The 26,876-nt window shown below is 39.1% G+C and overlaps 1 long non-coding RNA gene across 1 annotated transcript; it reads right to left on the bottom strand.

The window, feature by feature from the left end:
* Nucleotides 1–14,375: 14,375 nt before the first annotated feature.
* LOC123377148 lies at nucleotides 14,376–23,357 on the bottom strand. The gene is made up of 3 exons (XR_006582111.1): nucleotides 23,092–23,357; nucleotides 19,477–19,560; nucleotides 14,376–14,882 (listed from the first exon to the last, which is right to left on the bottom strand). It is a non-coding gene; the product is annotated as an uncharacterized LOC123377148 (long non-coding RNA).
* Nucleotides 23,358–26,876: the final 3,519 nt, after the last annotated feature.

Genomic DNA, 26,876 nt, shown 5'->3' with positions numbered 1-26,876 from the left:
CTCTATCATATTAAAAAAATATATATACAGGAGTCTAACTTGTATTCCAAAAAAAAAAAAAAAAAAATTAAGGTTGAAAGTGTGTTTTAACTGCTAAAGTCAGTTGGACAAGGAGCTTACTTAAGAAAAAAAACATTTTCTTAAGTAAAAAACATATTTTCTCATAAGAGCCAAGAAGCACTTGGCAAACTATTATTATTTGCCAGATTCTGGAACTATATTTGAATTTCTGTAAAATATACCGAGTATAGTGACAATGTAGCATGACATTCAGCTCATGTAATTTTGAAGGCCAGTGTTATATTTGGCTCAATTTAATCCATTCTTAAAGCAAAAATAAACAAATAACATACCATCTTCCTTATAGATGGTAAAATAATTTCCACAAGGGGTTGAGACCACTTCCAGCACATCAGATAATAGAGGGTGCTGCACTTGGGCCCTGCCAGGTATTCTGTCCTGTCATCAACTTCCCCAGTAGTGATTGACAGCAACAATCCAGCCTGTCTTCATTGGTATGTTAGTTTACTTGTCTTTTACAGAAGTTTTTTGGGTCTTGTTTCCTATCATTTTTGTCACGCCAGTGCTGAGTGAGTCCACCTTCATCTACTCTGTATCCTTCTCCATCTCCTTTTTTCTCTTTCCTCTTCCATTGCTCCCTCTCTGCGGTGCCATCTACCCTCCTCTTTCATTAATCTCAGAAATGAAAAACCTAAAATGCTGCTATAATTCTGCTTCTGCACAAAACAAAATTCAGTGAGAGGCCCAAAATTAGTTTTCCAGGAACATTTTGAAATGTCAGTTTGTGCTCATGAATGTTTACAGAATAGTGAAGAAGATGACTGAGGACATATTTGAGTCAAAGTGTGATTTACAATGAATTTGCAAAAAACAATCTCCACTATTCACCTAGCACTGATCGCCACTACCACATAATATACTTAGAGCTCTTAAAATGAAAGGCTTGTGAAGTCAAGTTGCAAGATTTCTCTCATGTGGCACTTACTCAGTATTTGTTTTCCCACTCTGTATTTGCAGGAGACTTTAAACACCAAGATTTTTGGCTGACACCTCTACCCCCAAAAGATGCTGGTTGTCCTGAATAATTGTTTTACATTTCATAACAACTTACACTCTTGTAGCTATGTTGGTACGCAGAGTGGTAACTCATTCAGCATCACTAACAGCAGAATTCTTAATTGGTTCCTAGTGCACAGCTGAACTGATCGATTGAAACAGGACTTTCAAAGCATGGTCATTTCTGTGACTTTACAAAAATCTGCCATGTCTACTAGGAAAGCATTAGTTGAGCTAGTCAAATCTTGACTGCATTGTAATTTATGCCAATAGAAGGTCTGCATTAGCATCAGTGAGCTACTGCTAAGTGCTAAGGTCAGTTGTGCATTTCATACTTCAGCTGCAGAGGAAGAATTTTATTGCTTTTCATAGTCATGCTGCAGTGAAAAGGGTTCTTTACGATGCCACAGACAATTAATTGAGGTACATTACCTAGAAACTAAAAAGGTCACACATGGAACATAATCGACACCTCATAACCCCTATAACTGATTACAGAAATGCAAATGAGTACTTCTCAGATTCCTCTGAGTAGCATAACTCTTCTCCAGCCTTGAATTATCTCTCCGTTTTCTTACAATCTTTATACTTTAAAATGCTTAATTTACCTTTTTCAAGTAATATCAGTCTAAGTTAAAAATTTGTACAACCCTATTCATAAAAGCCTATTAAGTTGCAATTATATCTTTGTGTAATGTGCACAGAGAAAGGAACAGAATATATTTTTATAAATAAAACACTTTTTAATGCTTCAATAATCCCCTTCAAGGTCACATGTAATACCTATGGCACAAGAACTCAAAAAAGGGCAGACGTGGAGGGAAACTTGGAACTCTACTAGAATTTAAGGTAAAGCAGAAGAAACAGTGGAATTACTTAACAAAAATATCATTGCACCTTTTATGTGCAACCCCTTCCCAACCCGACATATCAAGAATAGGGGTAGGTTAACTAAAGAATAAGATAATGAAAGATGGGGATCTGGGTAAAGCCTGTTCTATTTAATGCAACATCAAATGTTGGATCCCATTGACTTTAGGAGGAGGAATTTAGTGCTCAAAATAACTTGTATATTGTCATGGTGTTCATTTTTAGCCTATCTACACAATGATATCAAGGTGTCACTGTAGCATTCCTGAATTGTCACATGTTATTGCTGTGTAATTTTACTACATGTAACACTGTGACATTCTGATGCATCATTGTGACTTACATTCATTGGAACAATTCCATTAGAATTTTCCAATTTTTGGTTTCCATCAGAAACCTATCTGGCTCCTTGGTGGTCCACCTGGTGGACTGCTGGGGAACCAGGGCTGGCTCCAGGGGTTTGCCGCCACAAGCAGAAGACGGGGGGAAAGAAAAAAAAGCCGCGATCGCGATCTCCGGCAATTCAGCGGGAGGTCCTTCGCTCCGAATGGGAGTGAGGGACCCTCCGCCGAATTGCGGCCGAATACTTGAAAGTGCCACCCCGCTCCGGAGTTGCCGCCCCAAGCACCTGCTTGATAAGCTGGTGCCTGGAGCTGGCCCTGTGGGGAACTGAAAGCCTGGAAAGTAGCAGCTTTTAGACTTGCAACTGTCTGACAGTCCAGACTCCCAGAGCTTCCAGGGTCTGTACACCATTCCTAATCATGGAAAATTTGGGGGAATGAATGAATCAGAATGAAACCAAATTTTGAAATATTAAAATGCTCTGGGAAATATAATTACCTTTCTCTTTCCTGCTTTAATTGTGACTTAACACTGTGCTGCATGCAGGCAGCCCAGATTAAGTATGCCCTTGTATGTAATGGATTTCCATTTAAATTTCCATGCATACAGAGCTCCATACTCCTTTTAAGTAGGCGCAAACCATTATATCCTCTAATGCACACAGCTTTATGCAGAGAAATTATAGCCATGAGAGTAATTAAGTATGTATATCCATTTTACCTGCTGACATACTATGTTAAAAATTCATTAAAAAACTGGATATACCTTCAAGCTGATATTAACAGCAGACTTGGAATTTTGCCTTTCTGAACATATCACATTTAATGTACAGATTGTACTTCTTTGGTGATAGTTGTCCCTGTGGGAGGATTCACCCACAGGGACAACAGCAATCTTCTGCCTTCCGTTGGTGACCCCATTGTTCGGAGCAAGTTAAAAAGTCTACCTGGGTCCCAGAGCAGCTTTGCTGGCATCCTGCTTGTAGGATGTACAGCATTTTTGATTTCCTCATGTTACCTGGCATCCTCCTTCCTGAACAGCAACACACCTATTTTTGGCATTATGCTAGTCACTTTGTCTTAATCTTCCATGTACAGATAGACGATTTCTCTCTCTTCACCCTTCATTCCCATTGTTGTCATGAGACTGCAGTATTTCCACATGCAGTCCCCAAGCACTCACAATTATCTGCCATTTGACAGTGGCATTATAGGAAAGCTACATATAAAAGCCTGTCTTATTCCACATATTCAACTGTCTTATTGAACTATCGTATTCCTCATATAAATCTCCATCTTGATGCCAATCTCCTGGGTAAATAAGAGACACTGAGTAAATGCAATATAATATTACCCAGTCATGAGAGAGCTACCATCCCACAACACTACACCCCCTGCCCTCTCTTTGATATAACACTTGAAGGGGTGTTGGAGAGTCATGGCCAAAAGAAGGGAACCAAGATCGTGCTACTTTGTCACAGGAATTCAGCAGAAAGAGCAGGGACTATACAAGTACTGTGATTGTCATCCTAGCCAATTGGTGTAGGTATTAATTCCCCTGTTAACATGTCATCTGAAATGCAGTTTAATTCAGAAAAGTGTAATAAAAAAAAAAACTCAAGACCAATTTAGATTCAAGTTAAGCAGACATGACCTTTGACACGTCAGTTTTCAGCTATTGCAAGTCATTATAGGTAAATAAACACAGAAGGGAAAAGTCTTGCCTTCTCTGAAGCTCTCATTTGAGCATCTTGATATTATGTCCTAACAAGTAATTAAATTTATATGTGCGGGGAGATTTTGGCAAACCAGTAAAGTGCCTAAACCACTATTGTGTATTGCTAACAGTAGTCAAGTTAACAGGCCGTACTGAACCATTCTTGCTTATTTCTAACAAAAATAGCGAAGTCAGTAGGTCGTAAATTGGTCATGCAGTGGCCTCAGTGTAACCAGATAGGAGGGGCAGGGGTTTCAGGTGCAGGGTACAGGATAGCTTGACCCTGCACCCTTCCTGCTAAGAGTGTTAAAATTGCTGATGCATGGATTGTAGAAAAACAAGAAGTCTGTTTATATGTGCCCCCAGGAATGTTTGTCAGGGCCCAAAGGCCTGGACACTCTGGAGAAAAAAAAAGTATCTCTGGTTAATTGGCAATCATAAGGTGTCTGACCTTTTAACCCTGCTTGCTTAGCAAGTTTTCTTTAAGGGATATGTCATGGTATTACTAATGTATAAATAAGGGGGGAAAGTTTGAGGTAATTTGACTTCTCAGGAGGGGCTCTTCAGGGACGCTCACTCTGGACACATCTTTGGGACCCCACCAGCAGATGGAAGCCTGGCCAGCTGAAGCCTGTCATGGTGCCACTCGAAAGCCATGCTCAGCTTCGGTAATTATTGAGGGTTGGGGCTGTTTCACTAACCTGTTGCGGACATGTGTAAGTGCTTGAGACTACATAAGGTTTAGCTTTAAGTAAAATCACCCTTGTGTTGTCCTGCTTGTGCCAGCCATCTATCGGCCGGACAGTCGTGTCTCCCTTGATTTATTTCCTAATACCACCCCGCACAGAGTAAAAGTTACCGAGAACTTTGGGTTAAAACAACCCTGGGTAACATATAGATTTTTATTTTTAACTAACTAAATCCATCTCCCATTAGTTTTTTTTAGTAAATGACAGAAAACTTTATAGAATTAACATATAAGTATAATATTTTCTTTTAAGCAAGAGCCACATATTTTCTCATTAGTTTTCTCAGCTGTGAATAAAGTTCCCTGCTATTAAATACAAAATACATGTGAGATGCCATGTCTTTGATATTCCAATTACAAGACTTAAAAATCTGGCCTCCTAGAGCACACAGGTGTTGATAATCAGCAATAGGCAGCACCATTTGAGTATTATTTACACTCATTTAAAACACTTCTCTGGGCTTATTTTAAGGAGAGGTCAAATGTTTGATAAGATACAACCCTCAGTTTCTCATGCTGTTCAAATGCTGCAAGTTTTTCCTCTTTCCCCTTATACTATCAAGCAGAGTGCTTGCTTGTTGTCGAGTTTTCTATGTCAAAATGCTTAAACATAAATCTCCTATGTTGTAATCCTTCCCCCAAAAAAGAAACAGAACTAACCCTTCCCCAACAAATACTCTCAGGAAGAAAGCCTTAGTAAAAAGGCAGCATGCCCTCAAAGTCAACAAATTTGTGCTCTGTCAGATCATCTGAAGATGCAAACTCAAGCTAAGACCACTAATAAGACTCCTTTTTTACAACCTCCATAAGAAAAGTAAGTGATGTCCCCTCAATTGAAAGACTCACCTTCCTTGTTTCTTCTGATTGTCTCCTACATCTGTCCAGCATGACTATTGCCTTATATAGGTTGTCTTTTGTAAATAAGCCCTCATTTAAATCCTGATCTCACCCAGAATCCTCAACAAAGGAGCAACCATACCATCAGAGAATCATGAAATGGAGGCATAGAGATGTGTGTCATCAGCCTACTGATGTTACTATACCCAGAGCCAACTGGGTTATGTGATTCAATTTCACTCCAAGCCACTTCCCAAACACTTTCTCCATCCCTGTTCAGGGATCCTTCTTTGACAGAGGTGTGGCCCATCCTGGAGTGGAGTATGAAAGAACACGTCCCACTGATATTTCAAGGAAAGGGGTTTTACTCCAGATATTTCTTGATTCTAAAGAAAAGTGGCGGTCTTTGACCTATTCTGGATCTCAGGAAGTTGAACTCCTTCATCTGAAGATTTAAATTCTGTATGTTTACCATGATCTTCATTATGCCTTCTCAATCCCTTTAAGACTAGTTAGGGGCTGTTGTTTTCAACTGCATTTGTTCTCACATCAGTATTAATCCCTCTCATTGAAAATACGTGAGATTTGCCACCAGTTGGCACACTATCTATATAAGGTCTTCCTTTCAGACTTTTCGCAGTACCTTTAAGTCTTCCTAAAGTGCCTGTCAGCTGTGCTAGCCCAACTGTGCAGAGAGGACATCCATGTCTATTCTTTCTTAGGTGTGTGGTAGCTCAGAGCATCATCCCAAGGAGTTCCAGCAGAAGCCATGCAAACATCCTGCAGTCTGTTTCCATAGTTGGGCCTTCTCACCAACTGAAAGAATTCTCTCACTATTCCCACTGAGGACATGATTTCATTCAGGCAGTCCTGGATTCGGTGCTGGGCGAAGTGTTTCTGCCAAAAGTAGGCCTTATGACCTGCACAGCTGTAGAGCCCTTACTGGAGGATTCACATGAGTCAGTGATATTCTTCTGTCTGGTGGATCTAGGTGGCCTCGATTAAGTGTGACTCCATTCGTGTGGCTGAGAATGAGACCTCTCCAGTGCTGGTTGGCAAGATACTATGTCCCCAACACAGATTACAGAATCCGTGTTGTTGATGCTGCCCAGAGAAGAGCTTTACACTCTCTAAAGGGACAATGGGTCTGATTTTTATGGGTTTGATTTTTCATCCTTCAGCTTCTTGGGTAATGATAGTTTCAGATACCTCCAATCACAGTTCAGATGTTCACTGTCAAGGCCACTGAAATATCTGAGAAGTGAGACTACATATCAGTGTATTAGAGCTCAGGGTAATCCGCTGGGGGTCTGCTGTCCTTTCTTACATTCCTTCGCCATTACCTTCATCTCCAGCCCCGCAATGGTATGATATTACTAAAAATTTCCAACGTACAATCAATGCATAGAGAAAATTTGAAATTATCAGTTCACATTAATGCAATCTAGAAATCAGATTCATCTTCCTTAGACCAATTTGTTTATAAATGGATTTTTTCTTGTAACTGAGCATAGTACTGTCTTACAGTTCTGGACTCTTGATGTGTAAAGAATGCTGGTGGTTTTTGACACCAAATGACAAATTCTACTTTCAGATTCAGGTGGCTTATATCTACATTTACTTCAGTGGGAGCTAGACCCATGACAAAGGGCAAAATTTAATCATACGTTCAAAGAATGTGTCTATTATAGGTTGGGTAGCCCCTGTGACTGAAGTAGATCCAGCTTATTTGTGCCAGAACAGGTATTCTCAACTGGGCCTGTTAAGGGGTGGGGTTGCACCTGGGGCTAACAGGGTCAGGAAGAGACCCAGTGGGTCAAAACTGGCTGAGAGAAAGGGGAGGCGAGAGAGCTAAGATGCTGCAGGAAACAGGACTGCCAGAGTCTCCTGGGATGGCAGGTAGTAAGAGCCCAAAATGTAAAGAGTAAGCTGAGGAACTTTGTAGAAGTTTAGACAACAAACTTGCCTAAAAGAGGTTGTGGGTGTAGCAGTGAGCCCTTAGCAAGCTGGGGAGAAGCCCTGCCCCCGTTACAGTGTCTTAATAGAAAACTGAAAGAAACTATTTGGATAAAGAATAACAGGGAAAAGCTCTGTCATAGCAGTCAATTAACAATTTCTAAAGATTCAAGTGTTTGTGCAGGTCAAAACTTCAGACTATAGTTCAATGGAGGAAGAAGAATTTAAATAAAGTTATGAAAGAGAATTTGAGAGTCCGTATAAAAATGCTGGAAAATGGAATCCTTACCATCATTGACTGCAAAGGGAGTAAAATTTGGCATGCATTAAATGAAATGTTACTATACAGGTAATTTATCACTCAAAGTAAGTCTGTCTCAGTCCATTTAATTTTGCTTCATTAGTTCCTCCCCTTTCTCCTTTATTTCATCCTCATCTCACAGTCAGACACACAGTTATTTGCTGCTTCTCTCCTCCTCCTCCTATAGAGATGAGTTTCTTTTGGTGTTTAAAGAAAATAAGTCTAACATATCCCTTTTGCCTACCATGCATGGCGTAGAGATTATCTAGAAGGACTTTGTAAATATATAAAAATCAACTATCAGGATTGTAGTATTATCTTATGGCAAATGGTAGAAGAGGCATCATGTGAAGACTGATCAGTACTGTTCTACAGCTGTTACAGCTTTGTCACGTTTATTTTATTTCCTTTTGGTGGTCGTGTCTCAGACTGCAGTTTTGTGTGCAGCCTAACTAATCTGTGGTTTTGCTGTCAGCCATGTTTTTTGCTTTCAATTCTTAATTACTAGCCCTTATGCTTACCCTTCCCCTCTATACTTGTAGTTACATCTCAAAAATGTTTAAGTATGAAACCTCCTGGATACTAATGAGCCACAATGGCAGGAAGAGATTTAGGACTTTTAGCATATATGCATAGTGCTAAAAAGCAGAACAACCTATGCACAGGGAAGTTTGATACACATCCCTATTGTTCTACAGCTGAAAATAACTAGAGCTGTCTCATTTTTTTGTAGATCTGGTTTGATGTGAGTAATTGGACATGCCTGAGACCTCCTTTTTTGGAAGATGAGATTAGGGAGGTAAATGAATCGGTATAGTAAAAGTAATGTAATTGGGTAGATCTATGTGAAGCAAGAGGTTTTCTGAGTAATTTGGGATGTGCATTATACACTGTACCGAGCCCCCCATACTTATCCTGATCAACTCAAGTGTAGTTTGACTGTATGCCAGTAAATGAACAGGAGTGATGAGATTGGAGTCAACTGAGTTCTTGGGGAAGTGGAAGACTTCTCAGGTGAACTCAAACAAAATAAATTTTATATACATGTACTAATAACTTCTGGCTCATTCCCAGACAAAACTTGGGTTTAATATGGAGTTAAGTTTGAGAGTACACATCAGTACATTAGAATACATTAGAGAAGTTATCCTCAAAACAAGCATTATGAACCCAAGAAATTTAGTCAATTTTAAATTTAAAAGAAATCCTGTGGAAACAACTCGCTGTAAACTGTTGTTTATATTAAAAGTTGTAGTTTGTATATGTCACCAAGATTTATGGCCTGTCCAAGAAGAACAGCAAAACCCTAAGTCTGCTTTAACAAATGTTTTCTAATTGGAAGAAACTTTATTGTAAAGGAAAGAGGTTTATAACAAATTGTTGACAGAATATTAAGATGATTAACAAATATGATATAATGTTTCTGGCATCATGCTATAATTAATTGGAGTTGTGCATAGCATATGTTATTAGAATATGGGAAAATATAAATATTTCCATGTATTTCACTTCTGCTCCTTACGTTTTGCCAGGATCATAAAAATACTTCTGAATCAAAGACCAAACCCAAAATGTTGGTGTTATAGTTACAGCCTTTCTCTTAAAAGTACTTGGGTGGGAAAATGCAACAGAGTCTGTTTGGGTAGCCAGTTGTACCTGTTCTAACCTATGGGCTGAGCTCTGGCTGGATGACATCTTCCATGATGCATCTGCAACCATGTGACGCTCATGATGCAATGCAGTCTGCCTGATTGAGTGGCATGGTGCATCATGGGAGATGTCATCCAGACAGATGGATTGGTCACAGTAGAGCATTAGAAATCTGAACTGCAGCTCCCATGAAGCACATGTGCCACAATAGGAAGATGCAGTTCAAAGTTGGACTGATTCAAAAAAAAATTGAGTTAGATCAAAAAATCAAAGTGTTCTGATTTGGATTGAACCAACGTGAAACTAAACATTTTGTAGAAAATCAATATTTTTGGCAAAATTTTCTTGTGGAAAATTTTGATTTTGTAGAAATGGAGTTTTCTAACAAAATATTATTATGGAAAATTCCCAATCTGTTTTAATTTACACTCTACCCCTAATACAAATTGTAAAATTTTCTGGTACATTTAGCATTCCCACAGTCTTCTGCAGATACTCCATCTGCCCTACTCCATCTGCCTTAAGATTAGGGTTGCCCCAGGATCATCCCTTTCTGAGGTCCATATGCTTGGTGCTTTAAGGGTGCACAGTGCATGCTGCCGGCTATCCAGGTTTATGGACTCAGCACCATCCTGGATGTCCTGATTTTTTTTGTGTACCTCAGGGGTGGCAGTCATGCTTCAGGTTCATTTAGGAGAGAGATTTTGGTGGCCTTTTCCCAAAAACCTCTCTACATACCCCCTAAAATCAATAGCATTTGATAAGACCTCAGTGATGCATTCATTCTATTTTCTTTGACTGATACTAGGGGCAGTGATGCTTGAGAGAGAGTCATCCTCAAGTGGCAGTCAAAGAGTGCCATGTTAGGTATCCTGACACAAGGCACAACCACTTATCTGATGCAGTCCTCACACACTAGAAAACAGGGAATGCTGACCCGGCTTTTACAGCCTGACAAAATTTCCCTACAGACCTCAAAGAAACTATCCCCTTCTTGCAACCCTGTGGTGGCATGGCCCAGCATCTGAGTTTCAGTGGCAAATAGATTTAATTAGTGTTACTTTCTGAGGAATTTAATTTGGATAAATCCAATTATATCCTGGTAATAAGACTACTAAATGTTAATGTCTTTAATGACTGGTAAAATACACTCAAAAACAAACTGAACAACTCTTTGTGCCCCAAAGGTCTTTAGAGATTAATACAGTTAATTGGTTATTGCAAGTAATCAGACCAGATGCGCAAAAAACTATTGATTTTTAATAGCTTTTTCCTAAGCAGGCCCCAAGCAGGGTTTGGTAGTGTAGGTAAGGAGTAAAAGTGTCCTCCTTTAGCGTACAATGTCTTTCCTACAGCTGGTTGATGAGTGTAGAGCAGCAGAGTTAGTTACTCCTGGAGGAATTCTGCGGGACTGCATGCCCACAGAAAACACACCTCACCGCAGAATTCCTGTGCTTCCCTGCTGAAAATGTCTGGGAAACCATGTCGATGGGGTGGGGTGGGGGAGGTTTGAGGATGACCATGAGCACAGTTTTGGGGGGGATTGTCAGAGACTGGGCATGGGGGGCACATGGGGTTATGTGCCACTGCCTCCCCTCATTTCTGCAAGCACAGAGCTGCTTAGCTTAAGGAAGCTGCATCTCTGCTCTGCTGACTCTGCAGCTGAACACCGCCTCCTGGGTCCTAATGCCAGTTGGCCTCCCCTTCTGTGTGCTTCCTGTTTTCTGTGCAACACTGAGTTCCAGCAGTAATGCGAGGCTGAGGGAAATGAGGGAAGGGGGAGGTGAAGCAGTTGGGGGAAGAAAGGGGTTGGAATAGGGCAGGAGGAGGGAAATGTGAGAGGAGGGGGGTGGGGGATAGAGCAGTGAGGTAGGGGGATGAGATGGGGAAGAAAAGGGGATAGAAGAATCACAGGGGGAAGTGGGAGCTGGGGAAGCGGGATCCTGGCATGTGGCATCCCCGGGCAACAGCTGGGGCTCCCCTGTTAAGCAGGCCCATCAAACCCTCACCCTGAAAAACCCTACAGCGCCTCTCCCCACGAACCTCCCACACCCAGAATCCCAAGCCCACTTAGCCCCAACCAGCTGCCCCTGGACCCCCACTCCATCAAGCCCTACTCCCCCAGCACCTGGACCCCTCACTGAGACCCCCACACCCAGACCCCCTGTTGAACCCCAACCACCTTCACCTGGATACCCTTCCAATTCCCATTGTCCCTACACCCCCCAGCGAGTCCCTGTGCATCCAGATGTCCCACTGAGCCACCCGCACCCAAATTGCTCCATGCAGAAGCCTCTCACCCCACACCTGGCTCCCCCCACACTAAGCTGATCCACACTTGGCTCCTGCTGCACTGGTGGAGAGGGGCCAGGCCCGGGGTGTTTCTTGGGCACACCCGGTGTTTACACCGTGTGAGGGTTAGATGCATCCTCACTGCCAAATCCCTGTACCACGGGAGGTGGGGGCTCTAGGGTGATCTTCCACCTCAGTGCAACCAGTGGCCTGTGCTCCCCACTGCCATGCTGGAGCCACATTTATTTATTGACAAATGTAATTTGCAGAATTTTGCAGAATTTAAAAATATTGTGTGCATAATTTTTATTTTTTTGGTGCAGAATTCCCTCAGGAGTAGTTAGTGCTGCCTGATAAAGGTAAGTATGGATCAGAAATTGAGGGGCATGTGACGTAATCACACAGAATCAAGAAATGGGTGCCTATAGGTTCAAACTTTGGCCAAGATCTAATGTTTGCTTTGGTTTTAGGAGTCTCTTTTCTCATTGCCAACTATGCTGGCCTGTGGTTAGTAGTGAGGATTTTGTAGAGGGCACATTTCCTCCATCCCAGAAGAGGTTGTTTGTGAATTCCTTTGGATGAGGATACCAGGAATAAAAACAAATGAAGAAATGACAGTATGAATCTTGCTAAGACTACCTGAGCTAGAGGAGAACACAGACATACTGTCTAGATCAACTCTGAAGTTACTGAGAGTTAGAAAGGCCAAGCCAGAAAAACTGCAAGTAGGATCACTTGAATCTCAGAGTAGGGGCTGATCATTTGAATCTCAAAGTAGGGGAATATGTGAAGCCTCAGTTCCAACCATTCTATGTGATTTTTAGTCACAGGATACATTAAAAATCAGAAGGGGAATGTTTTGTGGATGTATGTTTGGTGTGGCCCAAGATGTCAGAAATCTCATAAGGACAGCTGAATTCTTCACATTCCTCAGTAAAATGGCAGAAATTTTGTGAGTTCAAGTAATTATGTAGGACTTTAAGTATTTGAAAATGAAATTTTGTGACATTTCAGCACTAATCCATAATGGTCCCTTCTGACCTTAAGACTATGAGTCTATAATCCAAACCCTGAACCCTAGACTATAAAATATCCCGAGCTGTATACACTCTTTTCTGTCCATATCTACTTCACAGCTTTGGAATGCAACACTCAGAGAACTTTATACACCTCTACCTCGATATAACGCCACCTGATATAACATGAATTTGGATATAAAGCAGTAAAGCAGTGCTCGGGTGGGGGGAGCCGGGGCTGCGCACTCCAGTGAGTCAAAGCAAGTTCAATATAACACGGTTTCATCTATAACATGGTAAGACTTTGGCTCCCAAGGACAGTGTTATATCGAGGTAGAGGTGTATATCTAGATCCCCTATGGGTACAAATAGTGCTAATTGTGCATCAACAAAGATTCCTCGTTTATGTAGAAGTCAACTTTGTTCCAGAGTTTTTATAGGGAGGGAGGTAAGTGGCAATTTGGTGAAGAATTGATGTCTTGTTAAGTATACTGTTATTTATTCAGCCTATAAACCAAAGATTGACATTGTTAGAATGTTAATATAAGAAAAATATTAGTGCTTAAAGCTCTCAGCTGGTTTCTCCCACCCAGTTGGGAAGTTATGTATTAGACTGAGGTGCAGATATGGGATTTCAGCCTTTCCTCCCTGTAAAGAGGAAAGTTGTCAGATCTTTCCTTCCTGTACCCCTTCCACAAAAAACCAAACAATTAAATTGCTGTTATTAGCTAGTGATGAAATACTAATTCTAATGCAATTGTCCATACTGTAAAAAAGATTGGAGTAATTTGTTTTTGTTTTGTTCCATGGTCCCATTTATAGGCCAAATTGATTTTAAAAAATGGACAGTCACAACCTGAAAGCCTGATATAGCTGTTAGTAATTGAGCTTTTCAAAATGTGGTGGTTTTGCTTTTTATTTTCTTTGGTTTCAGTCTGAGACACCTCATATTCAGGGTTTGGTTTTGTTAATTTTGTTTGGAGTTCATTTGATACTGAAACTAAATAATCAAAAGTGTCATGTTTTCCTAAATTCATGTGAAACCTGGGCACAATGACATAATTTGCATGTTTTCAATGTAAACTCACTTACAGAGTCAATCTAGGTTTAGCTCACAGACTGGAGAATGCAGCCTGTGCTACACAAAGTTACAATACCAACTGTTTACATCTTGGCCTGGATTAAGCAATTAAGGAAGTAATGGTTGAAAATATTACACTACTTCTGCCAGTTACCTTATATAGAGGTGGGTAGCAATCCCTACCACTGCATAATCATTATTCAGATTAATAGGACTACTTACACAAGTAAAAATTGCTGATTTGGGCACTGTGGTGATTTGTGCTCTCAATGGCCAAAATCTGCCCTTGTGTGTGTCATGTTATCTACAAGTCTGTAGGGAAATTAGTACATTTGTGGCAGAACGTTGGCCTCAGCATCACATTAAGTCATGGTGCTATCACATCTAGTCATCCTCTAGATATTTTAGAGTCTGAATAATTGCACAGAAATTAAGTAAACTCAGTTATGGTTTATTACTTAATTATAGCATAAACATTGTGTGGTCATATATTGTCTAGTTGTGGTGGACCCTTATTTGTAGGAAAAATGCATACTCTACATAATGGAACAGATGCCAGTCAGATGTTTTGTTTTAAAAAGCAGCTGTTCTATGGAAGTGAGCTAATGGTTTTTATGAAATCTGGCAAATTAAAAAAAAAAAAGATCTGTATACCAAATAGGCAAAGTACAGCACTATACGACAAATTTCATCCCATGAGGAATTTTGTAGCTTGAATTCATAAACTGTTAAATAAAGTAACAGATCTTCTAATTGTACTTTCTAATTAGCTCTTAAGACTCCTATCATGGACCTGACATCCTGGTAGCACATAGCAAGGCATTTTAAAAAAAATATATCTTTCAGAAAGAGGCTTTTATCCTCTATTTTTGGCAAGCTGCATTTGGTACTTATTTCACATTGATGATATTGCATCTGATGCTTCATATTCTATCTCTTCAGACATATTCAAGTGCAGGGCTTGATGCAGCTGAAGCAGTGTCCCCAAACCTGCACCTGGGGAATAGGAGTTTGAAAGAATCAAAATTAAAAGAATACAATATTTTATTATTGGCTGATTTTTCACTTTTAATTTATTTAATAGTTTTCTGTGGAAATATTTTCAGTAGCAACCCTGTAGGTTAAAATGACTTAGTTAGTAGTACTCTCCATGCCAAAAAATTGTGGTTTATAGGCATTCATTGAAAGGGCTCAGTTCTACAAGGTACTGAAAACCTGGCAGGATCATATCCTTAGAAGTGTCTTCTTTCAAATGAGGAATGTAAAGAGCCTATTAGTGCATTAATACATGAATAGGAAATAACAAGATTCCTGATCAACTTTTTCTCTCTTTCCATAAAATGATTCTCAAGCCCAAAGCTGGCTGTGAGCAACTGCTGAGCATACAGTGGCTTCTCCAAATGCTTACATATTCACATCAATATCATTTTGGTAAGTACTTTGGGATGGTCTGGACATGTAACTGGGTGCAATGAAAGAGAGGTGGGCTTGCCCACAAGTCATTTGAGGGGAAAGTACTACATCAAAACAAGTGAACTATAAAGATATTTCAAGGACATATTCCCCAGGAAGCATAAAAGGTTCCGAATAAATCATATGAGGATATAAACCTTTCAAGATAGTAACTATTATCTAATCAAGTCCCCAACACCATTCTTGCAATAACTGTTGCACAAGTTTTCTTTCATCTCTAGATACAATATGTTTATGACAAGATGTCAGTGTAGCAGAACACACGTATCTGCTTCTCAAGGGATGAGCAAACCTGACAATCCTGGGAGAATTTTAAGTACTTTAGGATGGCAAGGTACTGGAGAAAAACGAAATTGGCTGTGAACAAAACACAACAAATACAATGAAGCTAGCAGACAAAGTATATGTAAAGTGAGGTTCTCAAAGGCTGAGCTTGATGTACAGAATAAAAAAAAAGTAGCCTTTCTTTTACAGAGAGTCAGGTAGGGCCCTTTGGGGTCTCAAATGCTGAATGAAATATAAGATGCTGCTATAACTATAACTATCAATGTTTGAATATAAAATTCAGTAACCTGCGTATATATCAGATTATTAGAATTAGTATGACTTTTATTTCCTGGTTTGGAAGTAAAGTAGCTGTATAAGCAAAAAACCGTGGGCTTGTGATGTTTTTAGTGAGGAATATCATTTGTTCTAAAGGAAAAGGAATGTTTCTGAGTTGTCTCATATCACTGTTGCTTTCTGCTTTCCTTCATGATTATCGTTCTTTGGTGGTGTAGTAAATAATCAAATACGATTGTTTTTAATTTAACAGATGAAATGTATTTTGAAAGCTCCCCACAATTTCTTTTTGAGCCAATCTCTCTAGCTTCTTCTTTGTTCCTTCTCTTCACTTTCTGGGTCAGTTCCTGACCCAACCTCTCCAATCTTTCCCTATTCTAACAAAACATTGTTAATGTAAATACAGTGTAGCCTTAGGGAGAGGGAAGCCATGATCATTTACTTTAAAAAAAAATGTGTTTGGCTATACGACTGCTGCAGTGCACCCTCTTTAACAAAGCAACAAAGAATCCTGTGGCACCTTATAGACTAACAGACGTTTTGCAGCATGAGCTTTCGTGGGTGAATACCCACTTCTTCAGATGCAAGTGGTGGAAATTTCCAGGGGCAGGTTTATATATGCAAGCAAGAAGCAAGCTAGAGATAACGAGGTTAGATCAATCAGGGAGGATGGGGCCCTGTTCTAGCAGTTGAGGTGTGAAAACCAAGGGAGGAGAAACTGGTTCTGTAATTGGCAAGCCATTCACAGTCTATGTTTAATCCTGAGCTGATGGTGTCAAATTTGCAGATGAACTGGAGCTCAGCAGTTTCTCTTTGAAGTCTGGTCCTGAAGTTTTTTTGCTGCAGGATGGCCACCTTAAGATCTGCTATTGTGTGGCCAGGGAGGTTGAAGTGTTCTCCTACAGGTTGAACACCATCCTGCAGCAAAAAAACTTCAGGACCAGACTTCAAAGAGAAACTGCTGAGCTCCAGTTCATCTGCAAATTTGACACCATCAGCTCAGGATTAAACATAGACTGTGAATGGCTTGCCAATTACAGAACCAGTTTCTCCTCCCTTGGTTTTCACACCTCAACTGCTAGAACAGGGCCCCATCCTCCCTGATTGATCTAACCTCGTTATCTCTAGCTTGCTTCTTGCTTGCATATATAAACCTGCCCCTGGAAATTTCCACCACTTGCATCTGAAGAAGTGGGTATTCACCCACGAAAGCTCATGCTGCAAAACGTCTGTTAGTCTATAAGGTGCCACAGGATTCTTTGTTGCTTTTACAGATCCAGACTAACACGGCTACCCCTCTGATACCTCTTTAACAAAAGGAACTGGTTAATAAACATGATTGGACTGAGTTTTACTTTACCTGGGGAAATTTTTTTCCAGGTCTGAATGTGAGTAGTACTACTTTTTATCAGCAATGCCTCAGGCAGTACATACCATTTCCAGTTACAATCAAGAGCTGTTCAGCAGCTAGATAAAAGTGTTTTTCTCATCTAGAAGATTTGATGTAATCTATTTTGATATCTACTGGTGGAATTCTGTTTTGAATGTCCGGAGCTTCTACTATTGCTGCTGGGACTGCTGGGACTGATTGTTGGCATCTCATCTTGCAAATTTTTACAGGACAGGAATGCCAAACAGGTATATTAAAAATTAGAAGTGGGAGGATGGGCGAGTCGGAGAGTCAGGGCATCTGGGTTTCGGAAGTTGGGACATGTCATTGGTTGAGTTAGAGAAACAAACCTTTGAGGATTGGGGAGTCGATGATAGCTGGGGTAGTGTAGCCAGAGGTAGGGAAAATGGAGCTTTCAGGTTTTAGAGAAAATTAGGGGAGAGGTCAAAGGAGGAACAGGTGGAGCTACCTCTTCATTGGACAGTCTGATAAGGGACTCCTGGAGGAAAGAAGGAGTGGGCAGGAGAAATGATTACAAGTTTAATATACTCTTTAATATTTAAACTGTTGTGAAAGGTTTATGTACAGAGAAAAGCCATGCTGTAGCTTTCATGCCATTTGTTGTTTGTTCTGGGATCTAGAGAATTCTAGGTTTCCAGTGTCTCAAGATCTAGTCTCAGAAAAAGAGAATCTCACGTGAAGGGCTGCAGCTGGAGAAAAGAGCTTCTTTTCTCTCTCTCACACACACACACACACACACTTATTTAATTAGTTATTTTATTTATTAATAATACACTTTTCTTCCCACCTTAATTCCCTTTTCACCTAGAAACATCAGTTGATTTTGCATGAATAAGCACTCTAGAAACAGGAGATATTGTACCATTTTCATTGTTTCTTAAAATGGTCCTTTTTTGAAAGATGTCTGTTTACATTATACTGTAATGAATGCAATGGCTTCTTTTTCACCATCTCTAAAATGCTGGACATCTTAGTTTCTTAAGTTATATTGAATATGATTGAAATATTGATTCTTTTGATGTTGAATTAAAAGGGGAATCTTGTGTTTTCAAATAGATTTCCTTCAGAAATCAAGGGCTTGCAGTGATGTTTTTGCTTGCATGCCAGTTATGCTTGACCCAGGTGTGTGTTTTCAATATCTTCTGAAAATACAAATGTGGACTGTGCCATAGAAACCTGGTAGTGCATGGCAGGACTTTTATATATTAGCTATGATTTTTAAACAGATCTAGGTAAAACATAGGTCACATACTCCAAGCATAGAATTGTCTAAATTTCAAGCATTGAAGGTAAAAACATAAGAATGGCCATACTGGGTCAGATCAGTTGTCCACCTAGCCCAATATCCTGTCTTCCAACAGTGGCCAGTGCCAGATGATTCAGATGGAGTGAACAGAACAGGGCAGTTTATCAATTGATCCATCCTGTCGTCCAATCCCAGCTTCTAGATTTCTTTATGTAAGCAAAGCCAATAATGCTGTTCTTGAATAATAATGTTTTGCATTATTACTATTGTATTAAGGCTGAATAAATATTTTGTATTCAGAGATGACCCTTCATGAAAAATAGTATAACTATTGTCATCACTGAAAAACTTTATGATGTGCATTTGGCCTCTGCTTTTTGAGAGGAATGCATTCCTGCATAAGCTGTATTGTTTTATGTTAAAATACTTTCTGAACTTCATCAGCATTAGTGTTCAATACTTGAATAGGCACTTATGTTGTTGTTAATGAATGCTGTGAAGATACCCTAAGTGTGCGTATGAGCAAATCCTGCTTCTGCGCACGTAGAGGTTACCTGGTGTACCAGAGCCAATATGGTAGTTTCTGTAGGGGTGAGATGGCAGTATTGGGGAAGCCTATGCACAGCTATTCTGTAAGGGCTATCTTTGCTAATTTGCTGTTAAATTTCAAAGCTTATTGTTATCTTTTGTACTTGTAAAGGTCAAATTTAAAAAGCAGACTAAATGTAAGAAGTAAGACTGATCAAGAAAGACAAAGTTTCCTTTGCCTTGTTTTCAGAACTAGCCAAGTTACCCAGAACAACTTTCCCAGGTGTGGTTATGTTTACTCCAGGCATGGTGGTCATTAGAGGGAAGAGCAAAGCATCCAAGTTGTCTGTTATGTTATAGAGTAAACTGACCAGTAGATGTGAGCCTCTCTGGATGTCCTAAACAGTGAAACATACGTAGTGATTGTGTTTTCTGTACAAATGGTGTTGTGGAGTCTGGAAGAAATGGAGATAGAGGGCAAACAAATTAACATGGCAATATGGGAGAAGTTCAGATAACAAGAAGAATAACTGAAACAAATATTCCATGAATGGGGCTCTGGGTTAATGGAAACTATTGGAGGATTAAACACAAAAAGTTTCCATAATATAGACCTGATTAACTACTGAAAACTGATTAACTGAAAACTCCTCTCTTGGCTACACTTGTCTGTATATAATATGCTGAATGAATCATAAATTTTTTTGGAAGTATTTGATTTAAATGAACAAATGAAATTTGTTCAACTATCAACCAACAGTTTGTGTACTTGGTATTCAGGATTGTTATACATTAGGTAGTTATCATCTTGTTCATTTTGACTATTTTTATTATGATTAGCCAAACTCCCCCCCCGTCCCTCTTTGGGAAGAGTTCTTTTTATCCTTTCAGTTCACAATTTCTGTAAGCTTTATAGACTAATAAAACCAAAAACTCAAACACTAATTTGAGCTTGCTGAATGTATCATTAAATTTGTATAAAATTATCCATGTTTACTGTCACATTAAGACAATCATGGGAAAATTAGGAGGCTAGTAACAACTTCAGCAGAGCCTGGCATTGTGTCCAAAGTTGTTTGTAAAAATTCAACAACATACCTATGCCAAATATAGAGAAATGGAGGAGATGGCTTTGACAAGAAGGCAGTAGACCGAGTATTATAAAATGGGGAAGATAGCTTGTCCATTTTATTCACACTTTAAAATAACTTTTAAATTACAATACTATATTTTCATGGTAAAATGAGATTTCATAAAAATCTTGTCACATAGCACCATCTTCTGAGCAAACTTCATATTGCAAAATGTATGACTAAGCTAAAGATCATATAGTTAATACAGGGGTCGGCAACCTTTCAGAAGTGGTACCGAGTCTTCATTTATTCACTCGAATTTAAGGCTTTGCGTGCCAGTAATACATTTTAACCTTTTTAGAAGGTCTCTTTCTATACGTCTATAATATATAACTAAACTATTGTTGTATGTAAAGTAAATAAGATTTTTAAAATGTTTAGGAAACTTCATTTAAAATTAAATTAAAATGCAAAGCCCCCCGGACCAGTGGCCAGGACCTAGGCAGTGTGAGTGCCACTGAAAATCAGCTTGCGTGCCGCCTTCAGCACACGTGCCATAGGGTGCCTACCCCTGAGTTAATATATTCTTACAGATGTCTTAAACTGCAAAGTTTGAATTGAATCCAAACATGACAAAGTGTCAAGATTTTAGTTTGAGCCGTCCCTAATTTTTGTGACATAGTAAGCTTAAATATCTGTTGTTCAGAAAACCTCTAGAACTTTTATGTGAAAAGTAAGGTTTATTCTCCATTCATTCATTCATTCATTCATTCATTCATTCATTTGCTTTGTGATCAATGCAGTATATGAGAACATTCTGAGAGCAGTGCAGAATTGAATCTTGTCTCTTGTACCTTTCCTCCTTTTTTCCTTCATGGTAAGCAAACATTTTATTTTTTTAAAAAGCTTCCTCATTACAATTGTATAGAATGTTAGACTCATTGGCAGCCACTGGGACATTTTATGAAATTCTGTCCCTTTCTATTTTAACTTCCTGAGAAGCATTCGCATTAATATTAGGGACCAGAAATGGACTGAACTGCTGCAGAAAGTCTTATAATCTGTTTCCTGGCATTTCTTTAAAGTCCAAGCACAGGAAAGGGACCATGGTCAGTGAAAAACCTTCTCAATTTGGTCAAACCCTATTGGCTATATTAAAATGAATACAAATCTTCTCAGGGAACTAATAACAGAGTATAGAAGAAAAAGAAATGGTATCTATTGTGAGCATATTTAGTAACCAGGCTGCAGGCTCAAAACAAGTAACCTGCTTATCCAATCCCATAGTCTTAAGTATGGGTTCATAGTGGGGTGAGAATATGATCACTGAAGAAGAAATATCCCACTATTATCTTGGAGAATGAGTCTCAGACACTTACGATTTCTCTTGATATCAACAGTATTTTAGAACAGAAAATAATATGATCAGAACAAAATGATTCTACCCATTCAGGTGTAACTTAACACCTACAAGCATGACAGTGGCAGCTAGCATTTTTAGATGCTGACAGCTAGCTACATGTGAGAACACAAAAGCAAAGCATTTTTTAACTCCTGTTAAAATCATTGCATGAGCTGAGTTCAAAGATAAACTAATGCTTTTAGGTCAACAAACAAGCTCTTACTTATTTGCTATGACTGGACAAATAGCAGAAAAATAGTTGTTGAATCAATTATTTGAATTGTGAAATGGTTAAATAATTTCTTCTACAAATACTGTTCACCCAAGAAGATTTGGCTGAACACCACAAAATTATTTGTTGAATAAAATACTTAATGAAAAGCAGCAAAATTAACTGAAGTATAGTATTCAGCCAGGTCTGTTTATACTATTTAACTTTCATCCATGTATTGTCAGTGCCTGAGATAGGGAAACCTCCCACAAAATGTCTTACAGTTCTAACCTTTTATTTAATCCAATCTTCTAATTAATAGTAATCTTTGCTCCTCTGGTATTGTTCAAGTAATCAAGTGATGGAATTCCCCTTTATTTAAGTTACTCTGGACAAAACTTGAGATGATACAGTTAAGTCTAGTCCATCTAGAATCTTATACCAAGCTCATCACTGTGCTGTGTATGCAGTATAGGAACTACTGATGTAGTAATGGCCTAGACCGTAGTAATGCTTGATTCAGTATTTAATTTCTGTAATTCTAGAATATTTGGTACTGTTTAACTGAGCCTTTGACTTAGAGGAGGTTCTTAAGCTACTACTCCCTCTCTAGCCACATCACTGTTTTATTTTCACTCTTTAAATTCTAATTTTGAATCACTTATCTTTTTGAATTATGAATGACTCTGTTAAACATTTTGTGATGCTACATATTAAGGACATTACATAAAATATCAAGTGTTGTGTATTGTATCTCATAGGAAGTAGAATTCCTAGACTGAGGGAGGGGAGAGTCAAATACCAAACTTTGCATGCACTTGCAGTGTGAAAATCTGTGTAGCATCAAAAATTAGTGATCACATATGCACGTTAGCCTCAATCTCTCCTGGACTCAGTTCCCTATCAGTAAAATATGGATATTCTTTCCCTTCTTCAGAGGGGTGCTATTTTTTGTTTGGCACACAGTTATGGTGATGAGGGCCTAGAAAGGCCCATGAGAAAATGTATAATTCCATATTTAGTGCAGGGCTTGGATGATGAGCAATAAATAAAATATGAGGCCCACGCATTGAAAGATGGGGATAAAAAACAATATTGAACTGATGCTTCACATAGCATTGTCCATCATGACACCTAGGGAGCCAGAGGTTATGTGGAAACAAAGTAGTTTGTGATCACATAATAAAAGTCTGCACTATAATGCAGTGAGAAGGCTGGAAGAATTTAGATTACATGAGCCCTTTATTGATTTCTTCTCCCCACCCAGTTCTAACCTATTAATACATAACATTCACGCTACCTCTTTGCAGAAGCATCTTTGCCCTTTTTGACAGGGCTGAAGTTAATGAGTATCTGGAACATTCTTCCTTTCTTAATGTTACACTGGACAAAGCCTCAGTGACTATAAATGTAGTTGCAGACCCTCTAGCTGCTAACACTCTATGGCTTTAAGTCATGGTGAGTCTCAAGACACACTCCTATTGGGGCCCTAGACACCCTATCTCTGTTACCCATTCTTCCCAACTTTCAGCAACTAATCATAAGGAGAAAAGGGAAGCAGCAGATAAACCATCTGTGCTCAGCCAATTCATCACATTCTATAGAGAATTATCTGTATTATTTAGGTTCCATTGCCAAGCTCATAGTGGGTATCTAAACAACATAGAAACAGTCTTATACAACATGGTAGGGGAGTGAACCAGTTGAACCAATAGTTCTCTTACATCTCTAATTACTCTGATTCTGTGGCCAGTTGTACTGCTGGTCTGCCAATGGAAGGCCTGACATAGTAGAGATACTTTCTTTTTGAGAAATGGTATATTACACATACTGTACACTAAATTTTATATAACACCCTTAATATGCATTATCACAAAATGCTTTACAAAGAGGGTCACTCAAAATCCAAAGAGAAAGGAGAATTTTCAAGATTTAGAGAGGAAAGAAATTCAGTGATTTGGACAAAGAAGGAGGGACAGCACAAGTAGCAGTCACTCCAGTGGTGAGAATCAGGATGAAGGGGGATAATGCAGTACTGGATCTGAGAGGTAAGAGAAAATCACTTTCTCTAGAACCTTACTCCAGAAATAGAGTTTGCAGATGGAGTGGCAGGTACGAGGATTGTATGTGCTGCTGCCATATAGTAGTTTGTAAATGATGAAAGCCATTCATCACTTCTGACATCATTGTAGATGACATCCACTTGTGGTTTGTTTTTTTTAATGGGAAATCTGAAGTGAAGAAGCCTCATTGTAGGGGATACTTATGTTCTCCTCTCACCTTAGGACAGTTTATAGTCTTCTTCACACCCCCCACTTTACAATTTTCTCATTTCTATCTTCCTTTTTCTGGATTTGGGGTCTCAGTACAACCTCTTTCCAATAGTTTCTCGGGCTTATGCTTTACTTGATTTTGGTCCTTTGTTCTCCAGCATTTATCAAATATTGTTAGTTACAATTATTGTAGAAGAACGGAAGGCAAATGTCTTAAGTCTGAGAGAAAATGGTGATTAGTGTTCAATCAGTTCTGTCTCTGTTATATATTTTTATAATTTTAATTATACTGTTTTAATATTGGAATCCAGGCTTGACCTCACTACCCTTTTTGATAGCCAAGACTTCTAGATCTAGATTTACAGTAGACTCTTTCAGCCCATCACCCTAAAAATAAATTATCCTAAAAAATAAATCAAATACAAGTGTAACCATGATTTCATTCTTAAACATTCATTTCAGTAGTCTCAATCCTTCTTGCTTTTAAAGAGGTTAATATTTTCTTTATCTTGAAGAGGCATTTTTAAAAATCCATTTTTATTGTTTACTGTTTGAGCATGCTAGAGATTTGAAGGAGCAGGCCCGGGGAAATCAGATTCTGTTTGATTACAATACACGTCCAGGCCAGTAATATGTGACTTGGGAAGAGGGAGAATTCATGTTTCCATTTTAAAATTTACCGGCAACTGGCATTCATTTAGTTCTTCTTATCAAGAGACAGAGCATGTTATATGTAGAGGCACCTATGGCAACTCTCATAGTTAAGGTTGTGTTAAGATTTTCAATTAGAACAGGAATTCTGACACTTTGTTTTGGAAGAGGAACACAACCTGTGCACTTTGAGTAGTATTAGAATTTTTTGAGGATTTTCAAGAATTAATAATGGGTCCTATTAATAAACTTGTCCTGGTGAGTCTCACCTTGTTTAGTATCCCTTTTGCAAAAAGACTTTTTTCAAACTCTAATTTTAAAGATCTATTTTAAACAAGTTATTTCCCCTTTCTTATCATATCATGTTTCTTTCTCCATTGTGCTTTTTGTCAATGAATACAGACCAAATTTCCCCATCCCCTCCCACCCATCCTCACCCTTATGCTCTTTTCATAGAATCACAGAATCTCAGTGTTGGAAGGGACCTCAGGAGGTCATCTAGTCCAACCCCCTGCTCAAAGCAGGGCCACTACAACCAGGCTCATCCTTAGTCCCCATGTTATGTTGTCCCAGTTCAAACTGAACTGGCAAGCAGGACTTTCCTATGGATGGACATGGGGAGAACAGGTCTTGGAGTCTGAATGCCATCTGGAATGATATGTTACAGGATTTGAATAACCTTTGTGAAACTGGCCTAGTAGGACTGTAGCAGCTGGCATCTAATGCAGCTGTAGAATTAGAAAAATCATAAAATCCATGATTGGGATTTTGGTCAACAGATACTGTTAGAAAAAAATGGAACTTGCCAGAATCCACTAGCTGCATTTAGTATTGAGAATAAGAAATTAGTTTTCTCCTTTGGGAAAAATATATCTTTCCCTCTCTGTGTCTGCACTGAGAGTTTCTTTAGGTATATGCAGATATGCTAATTTTTCTCCACTGTAGGACACACCTGCATTCCTGCATTCTGGTGTGTCCTACAGTGTGTGTTCTGGTGTATCCTACAAGACTTCCTGCATTCTGTTCTTCTCCATTCTATCCAGTCTTTCCTTCACTTGAGAAAGATCTACAACTGGCACACTGCAGGTTATACTGCATGTGTCAGATGTCCCCTCTTTCAACAGCATCTGGTCTAGTTCTCCTTCAAGAAGGTCATCTCATCAAACTCTTTCCCAGCTTCAAGTATATGTTTCACAAGATCCATTTCAGTGGCATTGGCTTACTGTAGTAGGTTGCCTTGGGTCTGTGAAATTGAAAGGCTTGATGTGAGTTGAACGCTACATTTTTCCTCACTCTTTATGCTGATTCAAAAACGAAGTCAACCATGTCTTTCGACAATGGTAAAGCACCACAAGAAAGAGAGTTATTTTCTTTTAATGCTAAACTAGGAATTTTCTTAGAATAAGGAAAAATTGTTGTATCCCTAAAGCTTTGCTTCATGGAGAGCATCTGTCTAGTACCTTTTTCAACCCCCTCTTAACTGGCTTACTACAGTTAGTTTAATTAAAGTTATGTCAGTATCACAATACCATCACACTTTTTATTTCTTTCTTTCTAAATATACGGTGTATTAATAGCTGGATCAGTGGTATCTTGAAATGAAGAAGAATGAAAAAGAGTGCACTTCTCAATAGTTATGTAATTTCCTAACAAAACTGGGTGTTGAAGGAGGAGGGGAAAGAAAATACAGAAAGGCTGGGGAATTTCCAATTTTACTATTTTATTTCTGTACTCTGAATTCTCTCAGTGGCTTCCCCGTCTTCTACATTAAGCATTCTTATTTCCCTTTTCAAAGGTCTTTATAATTATCCTCATCTTCACCTCTGCCTTCATTTCCAGAAAAAACATGGGTTTTGGCATTGACCCTATATTTCTGTATTCTTCCCCACTTCTCCCTAAGGACTTTTTCAGATCCTCCAACTTGCTGCTTTGTGCCTTCTTTCACCCCATTCTATATTCTTGGAACATCTTCCCATTCCTTGTAGGAACCTTCCTCTCCCTCTGAGACCCATTTATTTTGCTAAAAGTAGTGACTTCATCAAAACCTCCCACCCTCCCTTCTTGCACCTGAGCCCTTGTCGTGTGTCCCACATTTGACTTAGTTTTTAAAGTGTGGAGAGAGTTTGTCCTTGGTTGTGTTTTTTTTTATAAAGCTACATAA

This window comes from Mauremys mutica, chromosome 9 (genome assembly GCF_020497125.1).
Source record: "Mauremys mutica isolate MM-2020 ecotype Southern chromosome 9, ASM2049712v1, whole genome shotgun sequence".
Lineage (NCBI taxonomy): Eukaryota > Metazoa > Chordata > Testudines > Geoemydidae > Mauremys > Mauremys mutica.
This window is presented reverse-complemented; position numbering and strand designations above follow the sequence as displayed.